Source organism: Hipposideros armiger, unplaced genomic scaffold, assembly GCF_001890085.2.
Source record: "Hipposideros armiger isolate ML-2016 unplaced genomic scaffold, ASM189008v1 scaffold_690, whole genome shotgun sequence".
NCBI classification, from domain to species: Eukaryota; Metazoa; Chordata; class Mammalia; order Chiroptera; family Hipposideridae; genus Hipposideros; species Hipposideros armiger.
The window spans coordinates 335281-356108 of record NW_017732040.1 but is presented as its reverse complement, the minus strand read 5'-3'; the positions used below and the strand labels follow the sequence as shown (position 1 = coordinate 356108).

The 20828-nt window shown below is 42.5% G+C and overlaps 1 protein-coding gene and 1 long non-coding RNA gene across 6 annotated transcripts in view; one reads left to right on the top strand and one right to left on the bottom strand.

The window, feature by feature from the left end:
• The first annotated feature begins 687 nt into the window (after nucleotides 1-687).
• PLEKHA2 (pleckstrin homology domain containing A2) overlaps nucleotides 688-20828 on the top strand; it is a 70855-nt gene continuing 50714 nt past the window's right edge. Inside the window, exons 1-2 of one of the 5 annotated variants that reach the window (XM_019626834.1) lie at nucleotides 14560-14855; nucleotides 15166-15231. The gene's annotated coding sequence lies outside the window, so the exon portion shown is untranslated. Of the gene's footprint in view, nucleotides 806-14559; nucleotides 14856-15165; nucleotides 15260-20828 lie in introns of those variants that run through there. The other 4 variants (XM_019626835.1, XM_019626831.1, XM_019626833.1 and 1 more) reach the window with 4 other exon arrangements.
• On the bottom strand, nucleotides 789-13995 carry LOC109373157 (uncharacterized). Its single transcript, XR_002122167.1, has 5 exons — nucleotides 13865-13995; nucleotides 12907-12996; nucleotides 9033-9157; nucleotides 1603-1653; nucleotides 789-863 (listed from the first exon to the last, which is right to left on the bottom strand). It is a non-coding gene; the product is annotated as an uncharacterized LOC109373157 (long non-coding RNA).

Here is a 20828-nt window from a genome sequence, read left to right as displayed (position 1 = left end):
AGTAGTATGAAAACAGAGAGGTGAGACCCGTCTTTGGTGCTTCTTTGGCCAGGCATCCAGAGGGACACTCTCTCTGGCCCAGTGATCCAGTCTGCAGCACGGAAGGCAAAGGCCCTGGCTGGCACCGTAGATCCTGCCTGAATCTGGCTCTTTATCCTTGGGCATCACCCCTTTTACTTCCTTCCTCCCAATTCCAAATGTAAGGATAGCATCTCATGTAGGATCAGAGGAAGAAGACAAGTTCCACAGGTAATCAGCAGCATTTTTGAGCACTGTTTTCAGCATGGAAAGGACAAGAGGAAAACAAGTCAGAAAAACCTTAAACTACAATGGACCCAAACCACACGAAACTCTTAGGGTCCAGCCCTTTTTACTCTTTCTCATTTTTCTTTTCTCCCTTCATTTTTCTTGTCAATAACAAAAGTTTACCAGAGTATTAAGACAGTAGCTAAGGAATGGCCATTTTGACAGAGTGGTGGTGGTGGTGGTGGAAGGTAGTTGTGGTGAGGGAAGTGAGGTCTAGAGAGATTTTTTAGAAAGACTGATCAGTTGTCCCTCAAAGTTAGATCAAGGGGATCACGTGGGTAAATTAGGGGGAGGGACACACACACACACACACACACACACACACACACACACACACACCTCAACTTAAGCAGTTTTTAAAACTCTCTCTTAGAAACAGGAACTTGCCTCGGGTCTCCTGAACCGAAGAGCACAGATCTTGTCTTCCTCCTTCTGGCGGCCACCTTGTTCTTTGAGGCTGTCTCCTTTGGGCAGAGAGCCCTGTTCTTCCACTGGACGGGTAAGTGGAGACTGCAGACCTACAGGGGCTCCCTGGGGGCTCCTTTGACTTTAGTTCTCTAAGGATTAGGTAGAGAAGATTCTTTGTGGGGGGAACCCAAAATCCCCATGTATTAAGAAAAGGAGGTGGGGGCGGGGTGCAGACAGAGATTTTGCCAAATTACAGATGGAGCAGACTAGATCCAGAACAATTCCTCAGGGAGGTCCTCCCACACCCACAGGAAGACCAAAAAAAGGCTTGAAATTCAAATTATTTTTGGTGCTTGGGAGATGAGAGGGGAGTGAGAGAGGGCAGTGGTAGTAAATAGGAACTGAAGGGGAAAGAAAAAAACGAAAGGCTTGGTCAGTATTTTTCCTAAAAAACAGCTCAAGAGAGCACCAAATATCAGATATGTAGCTGGACTTGAATAGTATTTTTAATTATGCATCTGCAGGCTAGACTTTAAAGGAGAATATTCACAAATTTTATATAAATTTGGTTTCTGCCCTGAAAACAGTGGCTTCTGCACCTCTCCTTTTTTTAGCCTCTATTTTTGAGATGACAGGACAGAGATGTTTTGCCCACACTGTAACTACATACTCTCTCTGCTCCTCTTAAACCCGTTTCCTTGCCCTGATTTCCTCCAAAGTCTGTCCTCCTTTCGTGAATGTTGTCCACCCTTTTTTTTGGTTGTTGTTTCTGCTTTGGGTAAGCAGGATGGAAAAAAATGTAGGGGGATAGATAACGGTGGACACTGTGATGAGAGGTGAGAAAGCAATAATACATTTGAGAATTAGGTAGAAGGAGAAATAAAATACCCTGTTCCCTGTTGGAGTACTTCAGTCTTTCCAGGTCTCAGTTTTTCTCATCTCAAAAAAAGAATGATTTGGATTAGATAGATAGATGCTGGACAGCTATTTAAATTTGAATTTCAGATAAACAGCAAATAGGTAATTAAAAATCTGACATTACAATTCTGTATATTTGAGGCAGTTCTTAAATGACCTTACTCCAGACTTGTTTAAATAACAGGTACCCACAGGGTGCAGCGTTTTGAGAGAATCAGTTTCCTGATCTGCCTGAGACGGAGTGAGAGCTGGGTTCACGCTGGGTTTTCTCTGCTCCCACCTCTCCTGTCACACTAGTCCTTTCTCACTTCTAAAAAAGGAAAGAAAGGCATTGCCCTTGGTTGTAAAAATCTCCAGGGCCAAGACAAGGGACAATTAGAATTATTTGTATTTGTGCTGAGAAAGCAAAAGCCTTTTATAGCTGAGGTACAGGTCATTTCACAAGTTAGGTAGTTTCCAATTTATGGCTTTCCATAACATAAAAAACTTGGAGAAAAACCTGATTGAGTTGACCACTGAGAGATCATTACAATAATTTTTTTTAAAAAATAGGCTTTGTTTTTTTAGAGCAGTTTTATGTTCACAGCAAAACTGAGCAGAAAGGACAGAGTTCCCATATGCTCCCTGCCCCCACACATGCACAGCCTCCCCATAGAATAATTTTTGAAGTAAGATCTGTAAAGAATGGAATGACATTGCCAAATTTGGCCCTTCTAAAAAACAAATTTCAAGTTCCCTGGCAAAGGTGGACTGGCTAGAAATCCTCACAGAAGGTTTGCATTCATAAGAACATTGATTCATTCCAGGACCCCTCTGACGCCGTAAGTCCAGAAATACGTCCCAAATTGTCTTCTCGTCAGCCCTGGACATTGTCATAACAAAACTCCTATAGCTCCATCTACTTATTAATATGAACAAAATTTCTCAATGCCTACTACATTCATTAAAAATAAGAACTAGGGATGATATTGATGCTAAACCTGCTCATTCTTGCAATAAATAATATTAATTGATGGATAGTTGAACTAATTACACACATATATATAAATATATAAAAATACATTATATATGTAAATATATAAAATACATTACATTTAAAAATCCATCCTTATCCATCTCATTAAGAGAATAATTTCCAATAATATTTTACTGTTTTATGTTTAGTAATCAATAAAATATATATTGACCTTGTTACTAATAATTGTAATGACAACAGTTTCAAAGAATGATGACAGTTTTAACTCTGGGAGCCTTAAGGTCACAGGATATTTTTTATTTTTTAAATTGTAAAATAAATCTGCATATGTATTTTTGTTTCAGAAAATATGATAGGGTAAGCAAGGAGATGATCAAATAATAAATGATGTCATAAAATATATGACATTTGGATATACTTCTATAGGGGAAGTGGAATGTAAATATAGTTCAGGGAGAAGGGAATTATTTAACATTCTGACTGTTAAAGAACTGCTTGTTTATTTTGAAAAAGGAATGACAGTGTCAAATTACTGTGGTACTTAGATTCTATTGGATACATTTAAAAAGAGTGATATAACAGTTTTATTTTAAAACATTCCATGTTAACAATCTGTAGAATATATCCTTTGCAACCACTCAAACTTATGATGAAAAGTTATAGATATCAACTTGAAAATGTGCAAAGGGATACCTAGTTTTCCAGCATTGTTTAGGGGGTGTAGTGAAGAAAAGTTTGAAGACCACTGCATTATATCATCCGTTTACTGACATTTCTGCTCATAATATAGTACTTATAGTTCCAGAGCCTTTGCAACCTTGAACAGTAAAAATTGTAAGCATCATTCTACCTACAATTTCAGAGGTTTCCTTGTCCAAAGTTCTTTCTCTCTCACCATGCTGCCCATCTACTCTGAACTGGGTGGTAACTACGTGGTCATGGTACAAGGGCTTAAATTGGAGAAACCAGAAATAAATCAGCCCCTAGACCTCACAGCTGAACTATTTCAAGAATATGCAGTTACATTTCAGTGTCCGTGATTTGACTCATGGTGTACTCAGTAACATATAATTACGAGATGCATTCTAACAGACTTCTACGGAAATGCTTGCTTGTCACCTTCTGAATATAGAGGAGCCACAGCAGGGTTTTATGGTAACTAAGTGAAATTATCTAACCAACCCCGATGTGCACCCTGTTATAGGAAAGTGACTTTCTCACATACCAGCTGAGGTTCTGGTGGAGTTTCTCCAAGTATTAAAACCTTTCTTTTTAAGGAAGGCAGAAAAGTGGATGGAAGCAACCATATGCCCAAATGGTAGCAAAAATGTACAGGGAGGAAGCTACGGGATTGTAGCAGTTGAGGTAGGAGAGGAACGAAGCACTGCTCTTCATGTCAGAACTAAAAACTAAATGTTAGTTCACCACAATTTAAGTACTGCCGGTCACAATATGAGAGACTGTGGAGTTTGTAAGTGGTGATGCCTTAGTTAATAGGGTAAAAAGGATATGTCTCACCACAAGTGATTTTTAAAAAATAGATAATATCTATTGAAGCACAAAACTGTCGCAATATTTTTTGGCTTTAATTTTTTATTTAATCACACCTTTTATTTTGAGATCATTGTAGATTGACATGCAGTTGTGAAATAATTCAGAGAGATCCTGTGTACCCTTTTCCCAGTTTCTCCTGGTAGTGGCATCTTGTAAACCATAATGTAGGGCTTGACATTGACGCAGCCAAGAGACAGAACACTTGCATCAGCAGGAGGACACCTGTGTTGCCTTTGGATAGCCACCCGCACTTCCTTCTTATCTCACACCCTTGTCAGCCCTTGGCAATCACTCATCTGTTCTCCATTTCTATAATTTTGTCATTTCAAGAATGTTACATAAATGGAATCAATCATACAGTATGTAACCTTTTGGGACTGGCTTTTTTTTTTTCCACTCAGCATAATTCTCTGAATATTTATCCCAGTTGTGAATATCAATAGTTATTCCTTTCTATTGCGGAACAGTATTCCACCGTATGGATCCACTACAGTTTGTTTAACTGTTCACCAGTTGAAGGTCGCCTGGGTTGTGTTGAGTTTTAGGTATTATCCATAAAGATGCCACAAACATTCGTGTACAGGTTTTTGTGTGGATTCAAGTCTTCATGTCTCTGGGATAAATGCCCAGGAGTGTAATTGCTGGGTCTTATGATAGTTGCATGTTTAGTTTTTTAAGACACTGCTAAACTGTTTTCCAGAGGGACTGCGTCATCTTACCTTCCCACCAACAATGTACTATGACCCATTTCTCTTCATCCTCATCTGCATATGACATTGTTACTATTTTTTATTTTAGCCATTCTGATAGGTGTACAATGATAGCTCAGTGTGGTTTTTCTCATTATGGTACAATATTTTTTTTGTATCTTTTAATTTTTTTCCCCATTTTCATTGACATTTAACATTGATATAATTATATAACATATGATATGATATAATTGGCAGTTTGAGGTGTATGTATAACACAATGATTTCGTATATGTATGTATTGCACAATGATCACCACAATAAGTTTAGTTAACATCCATCACCTGACATAGTTATAATTGTTTTTCTGTGATGAGAACTTTTAAGGTCTACTCTCTTAGCAACTTTCAACTATACAATACAATATTGTTAGCTATAGTCACCATACTACTCATTACATTCCCATAACTTATTTATATTATAACTGGAAGCTTGTACCTTTTGACCACCTTCACCCGTTTTACTCACCCCTACCACCTGCATCTGGCAACCACCAATGTGTCCTGTTTCTATGAGATCTTTTTTTTTTTTTTTAAGATTCCACATATAAGTGAGATCCCATAATATTTGTCTTTCTCTCTCTGACTTACTTCACTTAGCATACCACCTTCAAGTTCCATCCATGTTGTCACAAATGGCAGGATTGCCTTTTTTTTATGACTGAATAATATTCCATATATGTGTGCATATTATTCCATATATAGAAAGAGAAAAGAAGGGAGGGATTGTGATTATGAATATATTCACATTTACTTATCTAATCATCCATCAACGGACACTTAGGTTGTTTCTATGTCTTGGCTATTGTGAATAATGCTGCAATGAACATGGGGGTGCAGATATTCTCTTTGAGATGATTTTGTTTCCTTTGGATATATACTCAGAAGTGGAATTCCTTGGTCATAAAATAGTTCAGTTTTTAATTTTTTGAGGAACCTCTATACTGTCTTCCATAGTGGCTGCACCAATTTACATTCTCACCAACAGTGCACAGAGGTTCTCTGTTCTCCACATTCTCACCAACTTTTATCTTTTTTATAATAGCCATCCTAACACATATGAGGGATCTCTCACTGTGATTTTAATTTGCATTTCCCTGCTGATTAGGGATGTTGAGCATCTTTTCATGTACCTGTTGACCATTTGTATGTCTGATTTGGAAAAATATCTATTCAGTTCCTCTGCCCATTTTTAAATCAGGTTGTGTTTTTGTTATGGGTTGTATGAATTCTGTACATAGTTTGGATATTAACCTTAATCAGATATACGATTTGCAAGTATTTTCTCCCATTCCATAGGTTCCCTTTTTGCTTTGCTGATTGTTTCCTTTGCTGTGCAAAAGCTTTTTGGTTTGATGTAATCCCACTTGTTTAGTTTTACTTTTGTTACCTTTCTTTTTGTTGTCAAATCCAAAAATATCATTGTCAAGATCAATGTCAAAGAGCTTACCCACTCTGTTTTCTTCCAGGAGTTTTATGATTTAGGTCTTCAGTATTTTTTTTTTAATGAATTTCTTTTTTTTAATTTTTTTTTTTAATTGGGGAATTGGGGGGATGGGAACAGTGCTGGGAAATTGGGGGAAGGGGAACAGACAAGTTGCTGTCGTTTTTTGTTCTTCAGTCTAGTTGTGGAGGACGTTGCTTCACTGGCCCAAGTTGGCACCATCATTGCGCTCTTCCTGGGCGAGGCAGATCAGTCGCCGGCTTCTGGACGGCCGCTCACTGCGGCTGCTGGCCGCTCACGCTGGCTGCTGGCTACATACCGTAGCCCATGGCAACCCACTGCCACAGGGGCTGCAGCCTACGCCGTCGCCGGCGACTCACAGCAGCCCAGCTCCAGGTTGAGCTGTTGTTCAGCATCTTAGCTGTGGAGGGCAGTGTCACTGGCCCTCATATGTGGGATCCGAACCGGGGCCCTCTGGCGTCCCAAGCCAGTTCTTAACCATCGGGCCACTCGGCCGGCCCAGGTCTTCAGTATTTTTAATTTAAAGTTTTCTTTTCACAGACTTCATTTTAAAGTCTTAAAATATAAAAAAGTGTGAGTGAATCCTGAGTCTCCCCTTACCACCTCAGAGGTGCTCTCCCTAAAGACCATCGCTCCTACCAGCAAACCACATGCAACTTTCCATCTAAAATTAAGGCACTGGTCACAGTTAACCACTTTTTCCTACCCCAAAAAGTCATCACCAGGAATGGTGAAGATTGTCTTGAGCACATATAACCTCTGAGAGTGCTTGTCAACTTTTCTTTCCTCTCCTTTGTTGTTAGCTAATCCATTTACAGACATAGGAATGAATTGAAGAAAGGCATTTCCCCTTCCAACCCCTCCCTTCCTCTATCTCCAATAGCTTCTCCATTCTCCTGCTGTTTCTAATCTATTGAGGACTAGGAAACCATGTAATTGGACCTTTGGAAGTTAGATCTTCAATTGGAATCAGTAAGCAAGCCTAAGAAAGGCTCTTTTCAATGCAGGGACTTTGGCTACTCAGAGGCCCTTCCCCTCTCACCTGCTGAATCTGGAGTTCTTTTCCAGAAACTGAAGTTGCTACAAGGATAACCTCTAGATCAGGGTCATGTTCCTGTATATGTCTTTTCAGCAAGCCAGGACTGTGACATCCTCTGACATCAGATGCTGGAGGGTGCATTTGGCTATTTGTCCAATTAGAGCATTCACAGCATCATAAAGTATTAGGTGTAAGGATAAATTTAGCTTGTTATTGTTTAATTACTAAATAAAGGAGTTAAACTGGACTGGGCTTACTTCTCCAGCCTTGTGTTACACTTAATTTTAATATAGTTTGATAGACCTGTGGAGTCATCATACAAATTATGATGAAATTTGAAAGAAGGTTCTTGAGCAAATTACCTGTCTCCAGTGACTCATACTGGGTTTCACAGGTCTCAGGGTTCAAGCTGCTAATCAGGTTTTAGATATCTTTTCCAGTGGCAGAAGTTTTCATGTGAATGGATACAAAATTGACTGAAATTTTTTGAAAAATGTGTCCATAGACTGATAAGTATTTTTAAGTTGAGGATAAAGTTAGTTCTATGGTGTTTTTTGTTTTTTGTTTGTTTGTTTGTTCTTTTAAATCACAAAGCAGCTATGAGATCTCTGTGGTACTTTTAAATTAAAAACAATTTACTTGTAAAACTAACATTTTTTTCTCTGATCATAATACTTGCTCATTGAAGACAAATTGGAAAATTCAGAAATAAAAAGATTTAAAAACATCACCTATAAACCTAGCACTCAGATAATTACATTTTAAGTTATATCCTTGCAAACTGAATATTTGTATTATTAAACACACACGCGCACACACACGCGCAAGTTGATTATCTTTGGGGAAGAAAGTAGTTTTTGGGCTCATGAATGGAAGAAATATTTGTTCATTCTTACTCTTTTGTATCTTTTGAACTTCGTACTGTGTGCATGTTTTTTTCTATTAACAAAATAACAGAAAGACACAAATCTATCTGTCCAAATATCCTTTTTTGCTTTTCTTGTTTTGTAATAATCAGCTTGTGTTGAGAACCACTGATGTAAAAGTCAACCCACTTCACTGACTACCACAGGCATCTCTTAGAATAAACTGGATGGAGTTTATTCTAGCTAACAACTTTGATTATATTCACCCATAAGTATTTACCGATAATAGCTCCCATGTAGACTCAGTGCTGAGGAAATTAATTATGTAACTAGTCGAGGCAAAAATAAAGTTAAATATACTGCTAAAACATGGTCAGGGATTCAAAGCTAAGGTATCTATTCATTCTCTCTGATTCCACGGGCCCAGTTCTTCCCATATATAATCACAGAGCATCGCTGGGGATGCAGAAATCCTGTGAGTGCACTGCATTTATTCAAACTGACGAAAAAACAATGCCATCAGCGTGAATCAATAGGAACGGTGCATTTAGCCAGCAGGTTGTTATTTTGGGGGAGAGGATGTGCACTCAGTTTTGAGGTTTATATTAGTGTCAGATTTAGCAGGATAGCAGTGTTTTCCAAACTTTGTTACTAGGAAATATATTGGCATGTGTATGTAATATGTATATATATATATATATATATATATATTACTATAGAATGGGCTTAAGCAACAGAAATTTATTTCTCACAGTTCTGGAGGCTGGAAGTCTAAAATCAGGTTTCCAGCATGTTTGGGTTCTGGTGAGAGCTCTCTTCTTGTCTTGCAGATGGCCTCCTCCTTGCTGTACGTTCACATGGCCTCTCCTCAGGGTGCCTGTGGAGAGAGGGGGAGGCCTTTTCCTCTTATAAGGCCACCAATCCTATTGGATTAGAACCCCACCCTTATATCTCCACTTAGCCTTAATTACCTCCTAAAAGCCCTATCTTCAAATGCAGTCACATTGCCAGTTAGTTCTTTAACACATGATTTTGGAATGGAGGGGCATAATTCTCTCTCTCTCTCTCTCTCTCTCCATATATATATATATATATATATATATATATATATATATATATACATTTATATTTTATAAGTTTTATATACAAACTTCCAGGTGTATTTTTTTTATTTTACTTTATTACTGTTCCATACTGCTGTTTCCCTTATCTTAGAAACAGAAATTGTCAAAGTTTCTTCCACTCTCTATTTTTCCTATTCTTAAGGCCCTGGGAATTTGAGCTGGGTGTTGAGCAGGGATCACTGAACTAGGATTCAGGACTCATGGATTTAACTCATGACTGGCTATGTGATTCTGAGGTTGTATCTCTCTCCTTAAAACCTAAATTGTTTGAAGTGTAAGATGAGATTAATAACCTATAGTCCTGTGAATGTAGGAAGAAAGAATAGTTAATAATTTACCACTTAATGTTAGCTCTCTTTAATAAAAGTTTCAAATGAAATGCAAAGATTTTAGTCCAAAGGTATGATACTGATTTTTTAAATTTAACAGATAGTCTCATTACTTACCATGTTCCCTAAAAACATTAACTCACTCAATCTGAAAAACAATGGTATGAGATAGGTTATCTCTTTTTTTTTTTTTTTCCCCCCACCCCCGATAGGTTATCTCTTATAACCACCTTCCCCATTTTATAGAAACATAGAGAAAGAAGTAACATAACTGGTCCATGGCTATACAACTAGTTAGTGACAGTCAGGAGTCAAATCCTGGCAGCTTGGTGCTCGAGTCCAGTTACTATGTAGCCACTATGAAATTGCTTATTTATTTCTAAATGTGCCACTTCCTTGCTCAAAATCTTCAGTGGCTCTTGGTGCCTAAAGTAATAAGTACAATTCATTAGCTTAGCAACAAAGACTCTCCAGCTACCTTTCTTTCTTATTTTGTTCCCATGAAAATCGTTCATCTATCCTCCTGTGCTCCAGCTGAACTGGACCAGTCATACTTCCCTGAATGGATCTCATGGGTTCCTGCCTCTCTGCTTTGTCTTTGACAATCTCTTCATCTGGAATCCACCTATTCTCACCCCCCTCTCCACCAACCATCTTTTACCTTTCCTTCAAGGTCCTTCCAAAGTGCCACCTCCTTCATACATTTTCTCCTCACTTCTCAACCCCAGCTGGTTGTGATTTCCCACAGAATTTTATCTCTTCTTTTTGCATGGACCAGTTTCTGGCTTTTATGATAGTTATATCTGTATATGTCATATTCCCTCCCTACTAAATGATGGCCTCCTTGAAGACTGCACTATGCTTTTCCATAGCGCTTTTACATTTTTAAATAAAAAATGTAAATCATTATTGTTCTTTTCTCATAACTAAATGTATGCAACTTATTGCAAAACAAATAAACATTATAGAAATACATCTCTTAAAAAGTGAGATCCACCATTATAGCTCCTCCTCCTCTGCCCTTAAGAGAACTGTGGCTAACAGTTTGGAATGTAGTCTTCTAGTTTTTTTCATGTAATAAACATGTATAATTTATATTTACAGAAATAGGATTATACTATACAGACTGCTTTGTACCTTTTTTTCAACTTAAAATATTTAATATATTTCGTATAGAGATGTATCACATTCTTTCTCAACAGCTGCATAGTATAAGATTGTATGGATGTACCAATATTTACCTGTTCAATCCCTTGTTGATGAACATGAGAGTGAGTCCCAGTTTTTTTCACCTTTATGAACAATGCTGTGGTGAGTATGTGTGTATATATTCCATATATATGTATATATGAAGTCAGGCAATTAAATTTGCGAACTTTCCACCATGCACTAACACACACACATATATATGTACTATATATACCCCCAGATGACTTTCTGTAGGATGTATCCTTGGACATGAAATTGCTAGGTGAAATGGAATGGAGATTTTAAATGATTGTCAAAAATGTTAAGGGAAGAGTCTTGGTTTATGTTTTTCTGTATCCTTCACAAACTCAGGGGCTAAGCAGGCAGGCTCAGGCATCAGGCTGCACACGTTTGTATCTAGGCCTGGTCTCTGTGTCTTAGTCACCTCATCTATAAAATGGAGCAATAAGAGTACCTTGCTCCCAGCATTGTAGGCTTAATAAATGAGATAATGCGTGTAAAGCAATTCGCATTTTGTAAGCATCTGGAAGATAAGTAAATGCAAGATATATGGGGAAAAATATGGTAACAGGTTCAGATAATTGTTGAATGAATAGGACTGAATAGAATAATAGTAGTTTTTGAGTTGTCTTTCTGGAAATGGACAGTACTTTGCTATTGAAACCAGTAGCAACTATTTATAAAATGACCGGCTAGCATGAAATGTGCAATGTGTGGCCTTGGAGCAATTTATCTCTGAGCAAAATTAACTGGCCTGAACCAGGATCAACCAACGACCTTGGCCTTTTCAGTTCCACACTCTCCAACAGAACTAACTGGCCCCAGCTGCAGGTTGGTAACTTACATAATGTGTATCTTTAAGGACAGAGAATGATGCAGTTCCCTGGAGGGTGCCTTGGCTCACCACTGCAGGTTATTAGGTTATCTAGTCACCCAGCCATTAACATTGAAAATTAATAGAAAGTGCATAAATAAATGGCTGGAGTAAATAGCTTTCTGTTTAGACTCAGGTTCTGGGCCAGAAGTCTCCATCTTCATGGAAAAGTTTCTATATCAATACTAAGATATCCTGGGAGTAGTCAACCCTGGGTTCTGCAATCAAGTCTGTCACTAATTAGCTGCAAAACCTTGAGCAAATTGAACCTCACCTTGCACTGATGCAGCGAGAGGACTGAAATAGCTGATGTGAAAGTCCCTTTTTTTGGACATGCCTTTCTCCACAGGCAGAGTCATATTTTCAGACATCAGGACTGTTTATTGTACTGAACAAAATTAATGTATAAAATCAGGCAATGGAAATACTTTCAAAATGTGTCAGTTATGAGATGGCAAAAGGACGATAGCAGGGCACAGAATCAGTTGACACTTGCTCTGTGGAACCCACTACAGGAGGAGGTAGCGGAGAGTCTTCTGAGGAAGCACATGGAAATCCAAGAGTAAGGGAGTGGAATATGGACAGAAATTGTAGTCTAACTACAATTTGCCCGAGGTCCTGGCCAGGGGCAAACAAGGCAGAAAATGGGGCTCCCAGTGACATATGAACATCACTGAAAGTGTGCTGATGACCCTCTCCCCCAGCCCAACATGTTCTGACCCCCACCACTGGAGCCATATTGTACCCATTGTCTCAGGCCCATTTCAAAGCCCACTTCCTTCTTGTGAACCCACCTCCACCCCACACAGAGACATCTTGCTCCTCTAAAGGCTGACTGTTCTCTCTGTGCTATTCATTTCCATGGCACTTCCAGGAGGAATACAAAGCTGCCTCCACCTCCTAGTGACACTTGTATTCCCTTAAGGAGACCCAAGGCCTTCGCCTCCTCTCTTTGCCTCCAAGGCATCCAATACAGCAGTGCTCAGGAAATATTTGTGGCGGTGTGATTGAGTGACTCAGGCAGGCCCAATGGGGAGTAGAGCTTTATGGGTTTTAATATGAACCATACCATGAAATCTGAGACTTTTACCTCATTGCTCACAGTGGAAACCATCAGGTCCAGTTGGATTTGCTTGGTGTTGGGTGGAATTTTGTTCTTTTTCACGTTGAAAACCATAATCTAATTTTTAGATTAAAAAACATTTACATAGCACCTACTTCATTTTCAACAGTAATCTAAACACTACAAGTGTTAACTCATTTACTCTTTATAACAACCCAGATGTAGAAACTGAGGCATCAAAGGGTTAAGTCACTTGCCCAGGGACCAAAGCTAGTTAAGTGGCAGAGCTGGGATTCAAATCCAGGCCATCTGTTCCAGAGAACATGCTCTTCCACATGTTATGCTGCCTGAAATTTATATGAGTGGCACAAATCTTCACGAGCAGAAAAAAAAAATTAACCTTGATGTATTTATTTCAAAGGAAACGTTTTTTTTTTCTTGTGTCCCCCTTTCTTTCATCATTCAAAGCAAAATGTTCTAAAGCAAACAGCCTTTTTTCACACCTGAGAGAGCAGGGTGTCTCATTTTTGCTTTGGCAATCAAAATGGAAGAGGAAACGTGTGTGGTTTCACCACGGGTGCTTTCGGGGTGTGTGCTGCGCGTTGGTTCCCGCCTGGCTCATCTGGCTCGGGACCCCTACCCCCAGGCTTTGTGGCCTCAGGTCCTGGAGACTTTTAACAGTCTGTCTTTCCCCAACAAGAGTGGGATGAGGCACCAGCCTTTCCGTCGCTCCCGCAGATCCAGTCCTTATCTTAAGGGTCTCGAGGATTTTCTTTTGCCCTCCCCTCCCGCAAAGTCTGGTCAAGGACTCAGACCTTATTAACTACATTTACATCAGAATCCACACAAGCCGCATCTCACGATCCTACTACATTCCAGGGTGAATCCACTACATTTCTACGTTTTGGATGTTGATTGCCTGACTTTATGTATATTTAAATGTCTGTCTCCTCACGTGGGACGCTGGCATCAGAACCTGACAGACCTGCCATTGATTAACTGTGGGACCCAGGCGCATTACTTCACGTCTCGGAGTCTCGGTTTCCTCATCGTGAACAGGATGGGTACCATAGGGCTGCTGTGTGGATCAAATTAGATAACAGAGGCTACACTGGCACACAGTGGTTCTCTTAGGTTCCTCTTGGCAATATTTACTTAATGCATGCTTGTCTGTTTCTCATTCCCCTCCCCAGACCCCCCCCTCCCCCGCTCTGAAGGCAGGAAGGGCGTCTTTGCGCCGCACTCTGAAAATGTCCCTAAAACCCCCGTTAGAACGTACTGCCCCACTGGGCTCCTCGGCATATTCGTGACAACCCGGGAGAATTTGCGCTTCTTTCTACCCTAACCCTAATCCCGCGGCCCCAGAAAGGCAAGGGCTCAGATTCCGAGGGTGGCCCGGCTGAAGTCACTGGGTGGGGCTTTGGGAAATGGAAATGGGGAGAAAGGGGGAGCCCGCGCTCTGGCTCGCCTCCCTCCTTCGAGGATGCCCTCAGCCTCAGGCCTCTTTCTCGCTCCGGACACCTGCTGCCGGGGTCGGGAGTCCGAGGCAGGGCCTCCTTCCGCCGCACGGGTTCCACCTGCGCCACTACAGACGCTGGCGAGGTGGTCCAGGGCCGCCTCCAGGGAGCCCGCCCCGCCTCCTCCGCGCAGCCCGCCGCGCCCGGCCGCGTCCCCTCCCACCCCGCGGCGCCCCGGCACCCCTCTCCTCCCCCAGCGGGCTCGGCGGAGCATTGTACTCACATCCGGGGCTGGGTTTTGCTTTAATGCGAAACGTAATTAACCCGGAAAAAAGAGCCGAGAGACAAGAGAGAAGGAGGGGGCGGGGTGGGGGGAGAAGAGCAAGAGGAGCCAGAGGCACCGAGAGTTTGACTGCAAGATAAATCCCCCGAGAGCGCCGGCCCCGTGGGCCGGAGGGGCGCGTCCCACCCCGATGTAATCCACGCACCCTGCCCGAGTCCCGGCCCCTGCACAGCGGGGTAAGTTAGGTGCCCTCGCGGGCCGGGGAGCGGATAGGTGCAGAGGGGCACGCGCGGGCTGGGGGAGCCGGGGGCGCGCAGGCGGGCTGGGTGCGCCTGCCCTGGTGGCCGACGACCGGGGTGGAGGTCGCTGAAGCCCCTGGCCACCTCGTCTAGCCCGAGGAAAGCCCGGAGGGCAGCCCCTCCTCCAGTCTTCTGGGGCGTCCGGGGTGGCCAAGGTCGCCACCACCAGGGGTCGGGCTGCGGGAATGGGGCCGCAGGGAGGGTGGGGGCGGGTGTACTGCTGAGCTGCATTTTCTCACGTTTGCAGCTGCGAAACTTCTCTGCGGGTTCTGGCGCTGGGGCCGCGGCCCCTCAACGACTGCCCGAGCTGCGGGTAGGTCTGGAGAGCAGAGTACGTCCAGGCAAGTCCCTTGGGCACAGATTGGGCCGTGGAGACGCATCTCTCTCTTTCCCTGTTACCTTATTACAAGACAGGCCTAGTATGCTTCCTTAGGGAGATCTCTTCCTTTTTTCTGGGTCCACCCCAGGCCCTCGGGCTTCTAGAACTCCAGGCTATTGGGGTGACTTGAAGGAAAACTGTTCCGAAATGCAGGTTCGGTGCTAAGTTGGGAAAGCACCTCGAGGGGAACTGTCTGCCTTTCTCACCAACTTCTTCCTCACCTTACTTGCTTCCCTTTTCTTCTCCAGTTCTCCAGTTCTGAACTGTTATTTCATCAAGTAAAAAAAAAAAAAAAAGAGGAAAGGGGAAAAAAAGAGGCCTTGTAGGAAGGAAAAGTGTCCAGGCATGTCCTCCACTTCAGTCTTACACATCTCCTCCCCCAGGCTAGCCCTGCCCCCCAGCCTTACAGTTTAAGGTTTCCTTCCTTCTTGATGAGTGTGGGTTCAGGCTGTGTCTTCCCCTTCTAATTCCTCCCACCCCTCCTCCATTCTTTCTTTAGGGCTCCAAAAGTTTTTTGTTTTTTTTCCAGAGAGTAAACAGCGGAGAATGGGGGGTGGGGGTGGGGGGAAGCATTCTACCAGGCCGCCAGCTGTGGCTGTTGGAGGCGCCTCAGCCAGCTGAGTGGTGGTTCCACTTGGGTTGAAGTTCCAAAACTGTATTCATGTTGTTCTTAATATATCTAAGGCAGTCCCCTTTTTTCTCTTTTCTGGAGCTTGCTTCATCATTTTCCTTTGTTTGGTGGCAAAGCTTTCAGAAACAGTAGAGCCAAAGACCTTGGAAGAATGGAAATGTTTGTTTTCTATTTTATTTGCATTCAGTTGACAAAAGATTGGCTATAAGGACATGAAAGGCAGTGATGAGCAAAATGCAGCCTCAGTCTTTAGGGAGCTTCCAATCTTGTGTTCCTAGAACACAAAGCTGATTGCTCAAATAGAGAACTGGCATGCTTTGAGAAACCAGAGGAGGCTTTTAAAAAGCATTATCATCACTTCATATGTATTAGCCTTCTCCACTGGGTGCCACTTGAAGGCTGGTGACTTCTGTCATAGCAAAAGTTTAGCTTGTAGTCTGGACTCTGGCCAATGTGTGACATCTCCTAGGTGCTGAGTAAATGAATGAATGAATGAATGATTGCAAGCACATGAATTGTTTGCACTTGCCCAAATGGAAGGGAAAAGAGCAGTGTGGCAGCGCCTCCAGCCTGCAAAAATTTGGTCCATTAAGCTGGTTCTTGAGGGTTTAATATGGATGTTGCCTTTAGAACTGAGTAATCTGCCTATTTGTAAGCCCCACTTTTTACAAAGTGGGGCACTCCTCATGGAGTTTTAGCTAGCTGATGGTGGGAGCCTTGCTCATTTCACAGATGGGTAACCACCTGTGAATAGGTATTGACTTGGAAACCACCTGCTTTTTGGTGGAAAGTTTGCAAAGCCTTTTCCCTTATTGGTGCTTTCTTCTGTCTTCTGTATAAGGAAGTAAGGCCTGCAAATCCCATCATGTCATCATTGTGAGCTGAACTGTATTTAGCTCGGTATTTTACCAAGGTTAAAATAAATCCTGAAGATGACATGAAGGTTTTGGTCGGTGCCTACCTATGGAGAGGTTCTGCATAAGTGGAGAAGGAGATGCATTGGCCCTCTCAGCCAAATCCTGAGCAGTCCTCCTGCAGGCTTGCTGGAGATGGGGGTGGAGGGGGTATGGGTGCTGAAAAGCCCTGGAACACTAGGGAGACAGAGCTTCAGGAGCGTGGTCTTCATTGTTCCCATCCAGCTGGCACTTCATTGATTTCCTGCCTTCTTCATGGGGCAGGTGGACAGGTGGGTGATACCCCTGTTAAAAAGCTGGGATTCCTCAAATTAGATCTTGCTGTGGGCCACCGTGCAGTAATCATCACTTCTGATTCACTCAAAACTTCTGGGGCGCTACTGATTCTGGCGGATGTGGTCCTAGAGCTTGGAAAAGAGGATCTTGGTGACGGAACATGGAGCTGCTCTGCCTCTTCCCTCTTCCCACCATGAGCAGTTTGGGTTGCCTTACGTTCAGTTTTCTACCTGTGTTAGTGAGCTGGATAGGACTCCGGCAATCTAACCCGTTAGGCTTTGCAAGGGAAGGAAGCAGAGCAAATATGATAGTGTGACAGCCTATGGGAAGGGAAGAATCCTAGCCCTGTCCAATATAAGCCCATCATTGAACCAGGGAATTGGACAGGGTGGGGAGATAGGGCAGCTAAGAGGTAGGAGGGATGGAGTCCCTTCCTTCCTGTTCTGAGGAGGCCTGTGCGGGGTGCGTTGGGACTATTATAGGGAGACTCCCCATTGACCTTTATTCCAAATCTTGGGTTTCTCTGTTCTCCCCTCCTCTGGCCCCTGCTGGTAAGCCCTTCCATCCTTTTGGGCTTTATAACTCACCTTCTTTCTGGAAGCCTCTTCTCTGCCCTGACCCCTGTTGATTGAAGTAACTTGCAGAGGATTAAGGGCAGGATTGGGCTCTCTCACTTTGGAGGTCCCAGCCATGCTAGTGCAGGAGCTTGTGACACTGCCGAGTGTGGGCAAAAAAGGCTTTCAGCCTTGGGCCTGTACTGTGCCTTTCTGCCAACAGAGGCCGGCCAGCTGAGATAAAGAGGGTGGGAAGCTAGGTCTGCATGCATGTCCTTATGCTCCTGAGAAAAACGACAGCTAGAGTGCAAAGGCTAGTACTCTCTGTCCCATCAGCTAGGACCCAGATTTAGCCATTCATTTGCAAAGTGGCTGTCTGCCACTGGGATGCTCCCAGGGGCGGAGCAGGAGGCAGCTGGGTTCTATTAACTTTCAGGGTAGCTGGCCAAGATGGAGTCTGTGGAGCGCTTGAAATTTTTTTTTTTTTAAACCTCTTGGAGAATTTTAGAGATGTAAAATATGATGGTTTTTGGAGTAGAGGCAAGAGTCAGGGAAATTTATGCCTTTCCTTGTGAAGGATCCCAGTGTCACAGCCTTTCCATTGCAATTTGCTTATTGATATTTGAGGGGAAGAGATGGCCCCTGCAGTTGCTTGCCCTGTACTGAGCAGCTTTGTGGTAGTCATGGTAATCACATACTACCTGTTAGGTACTACACACACTACACACACACACACACACACACACACACACACACACACACACACACACACACACACACACACACACACACACACACACCCTCCTCCCGCTTAACAACATTTGCCTAGTGCTTACTCTTTTTTTTTTTTTATCAGACCTGTTAAGCACTTTTCACACATTGATTTCATTTAATCCTCACAGCAACCTTTGAAGTAGGTAGTGATTCTCTCCATTTTGCAAATGAGGAAATAGGCCCAAAGAGTTTAGCAGCCTGTCTGACTCTAAAACCCATGGTCTTTCACTTCACTATAAGGCATAGATGGGTAACTGAAATCAGCACACCCTTTTTCATGGTCATCGTGCAAGAGTTTCATCAAACATACTCATACTGAGCACTGTCACCTGCACATCCTCCTTGTCACACCCAGCCCCGTCTCCTTCCCTAAATCTACCGCCGTAAGCACATACCTGTAGACAGACACACTTAGGCCACTTACACTTTCCGCTGGCACTTCACAAAAGGCTGGTTAGTAGAGAAATAGTGATATATTTTTTTTCCTTCTCCTACTGCCCAGGTTTTACCGGCTGACATTGTCAAATTTCCAATAAGGATTATAGCTCCGGGGCACCTGTGCAGCTATTGCTAGGAAGCTTCACGTGGTGTCTTCTGAGTGGGGGGACTTGGACCATTCTGCAGGGTGGAGATCTCAGTTTTTATAGGCTTTTTATAAACCCAGCGCAGCAGCTCGCCTGCACTGGTGATCTGGTTGGGGCAGGTGGCCTAAGGAACTTTGAGCCTCGCAGGCCTTTGTTTCCTGCCTGCTCCAACAACCACAGTTTCTCTGAACATAGAAGGCTACTGTTAAGAGAGGTCATGAACGTTTAAAATATTTTGCTGTTTTTGGCATCTTTAGTGCAGTAGTATCAGTGTTCAGTTACTCCTGCCATTACCCCAATATTTTTCCCCTTAAAAATTCCTTGAGTGTCTTTCTTGCCCTCCATTCAGAGTTCTGGGGTCCCGTGGGGATTGGGCTGCCTGAGTCAAGGAGGCACCTTTTCTTATCCTCCCCGTTCCTGTGGATGTTTGCATTCCTCACCCTGCACTTCCGTTGGGAACATGTTCTCAGTACATTCCCTTCTCTCTCACATTACTCTCCTGCCTTAGACTATCTAGAATTTGCTCTGATGACATTTTCAAAATGCAGTGATATTATAACAGGAGTTGGATGCCCCCACACTTCCTAAGTTATCATCTTTGGCCCATTCTCAGAGATGTGTCCTGAAATAGCTATGCTTGTGTTTTGTTGCTGTTCTTGCGGTTTTTATTGGGCCCTTGGCATTGTTGAGGTTCTACAATACACACTATATGTGCTGCAATTTAAACATAAGTAAGTGCTCTGGTCACATGGCCCGTGCATATTCTAGCAATGGTTGAATACCTGCTCTTAACCTCCACTCCCCAGTTCTGTCTGCTGTATTATTACAGTCCTCACTGAAGCCTGCAATGTCATTTCTGGATAAACTTTCTCCTGTAGAAATTCAACAGTTTCCTGTTGGTATCCCTCTTGCTCACCGCTGATGCTGCCTTTTCCAGCTCCTACCCCAGGAAGGTAATGAGACAGGAGACATACTTACTTACTGCATGCCCTTCTGCATGTCAAAAAACGCCTTCTGGACTATTTTCTGGGGTAAAATTGCTGAAATTTCCTGTCCTGCCAACAGAGAGTAATGTAAAAGAAAAATATCCAAATTTAAAAAACAAATTTCTTTAAAAAATTTTTTTGAACTGTCAGAGGTTGTACTAGATTATTTCCTAGTGGGGCCAATGCCACTTAAGGTTTTATCTCTGTTATCCCTTTCTCTCGTTTTTATATACTTCGAAAGTATCAGAATGGCCAGCCAGATGAATCTTCCTTATTTTACTCTATTCTTTCCTGTATCTCCAAACTACATTAACAATTTTAAAAATCAAGATATGCAGTACAACAAACCACAACTTTCATAACTTAATAGCTCGCTCTATAGCTTTTCTTTTTCTTTTACAAAACATCTATTCATCCATCTCTTAATTCATCTATCTAGCCATTTACTTAAAAAAAAACGTCAACCCCATCTCCCAAGTTTCGGGAAGGAAAATTCCACTGGGTCCCCTTCCTTGTCCCAGAGTGCTGGGCGTGGGGTGGCTCTTAGGGCTGTAGCAGTAGAGGAACAGAGGCACAATTTGGATGTGAATCTTCACTTGGCCCCAAAGATGGCGCTCCTCTTAGGAAGACCAGGGAGTGAGGACTCCACAGGGGAGAGAATGAGCCTCTAAGAGAAGTTGCAATAGAAGTAAGATACCCAAGTAGAATGGAGGGTGCCAAAGCTCTCTGGGTAGGTACCTGGCTCTTGGACAATTGTGATGGGTGGGATATTGCTTTATTAGATTTAAGACTTTGATACACCAAAGAAGTCC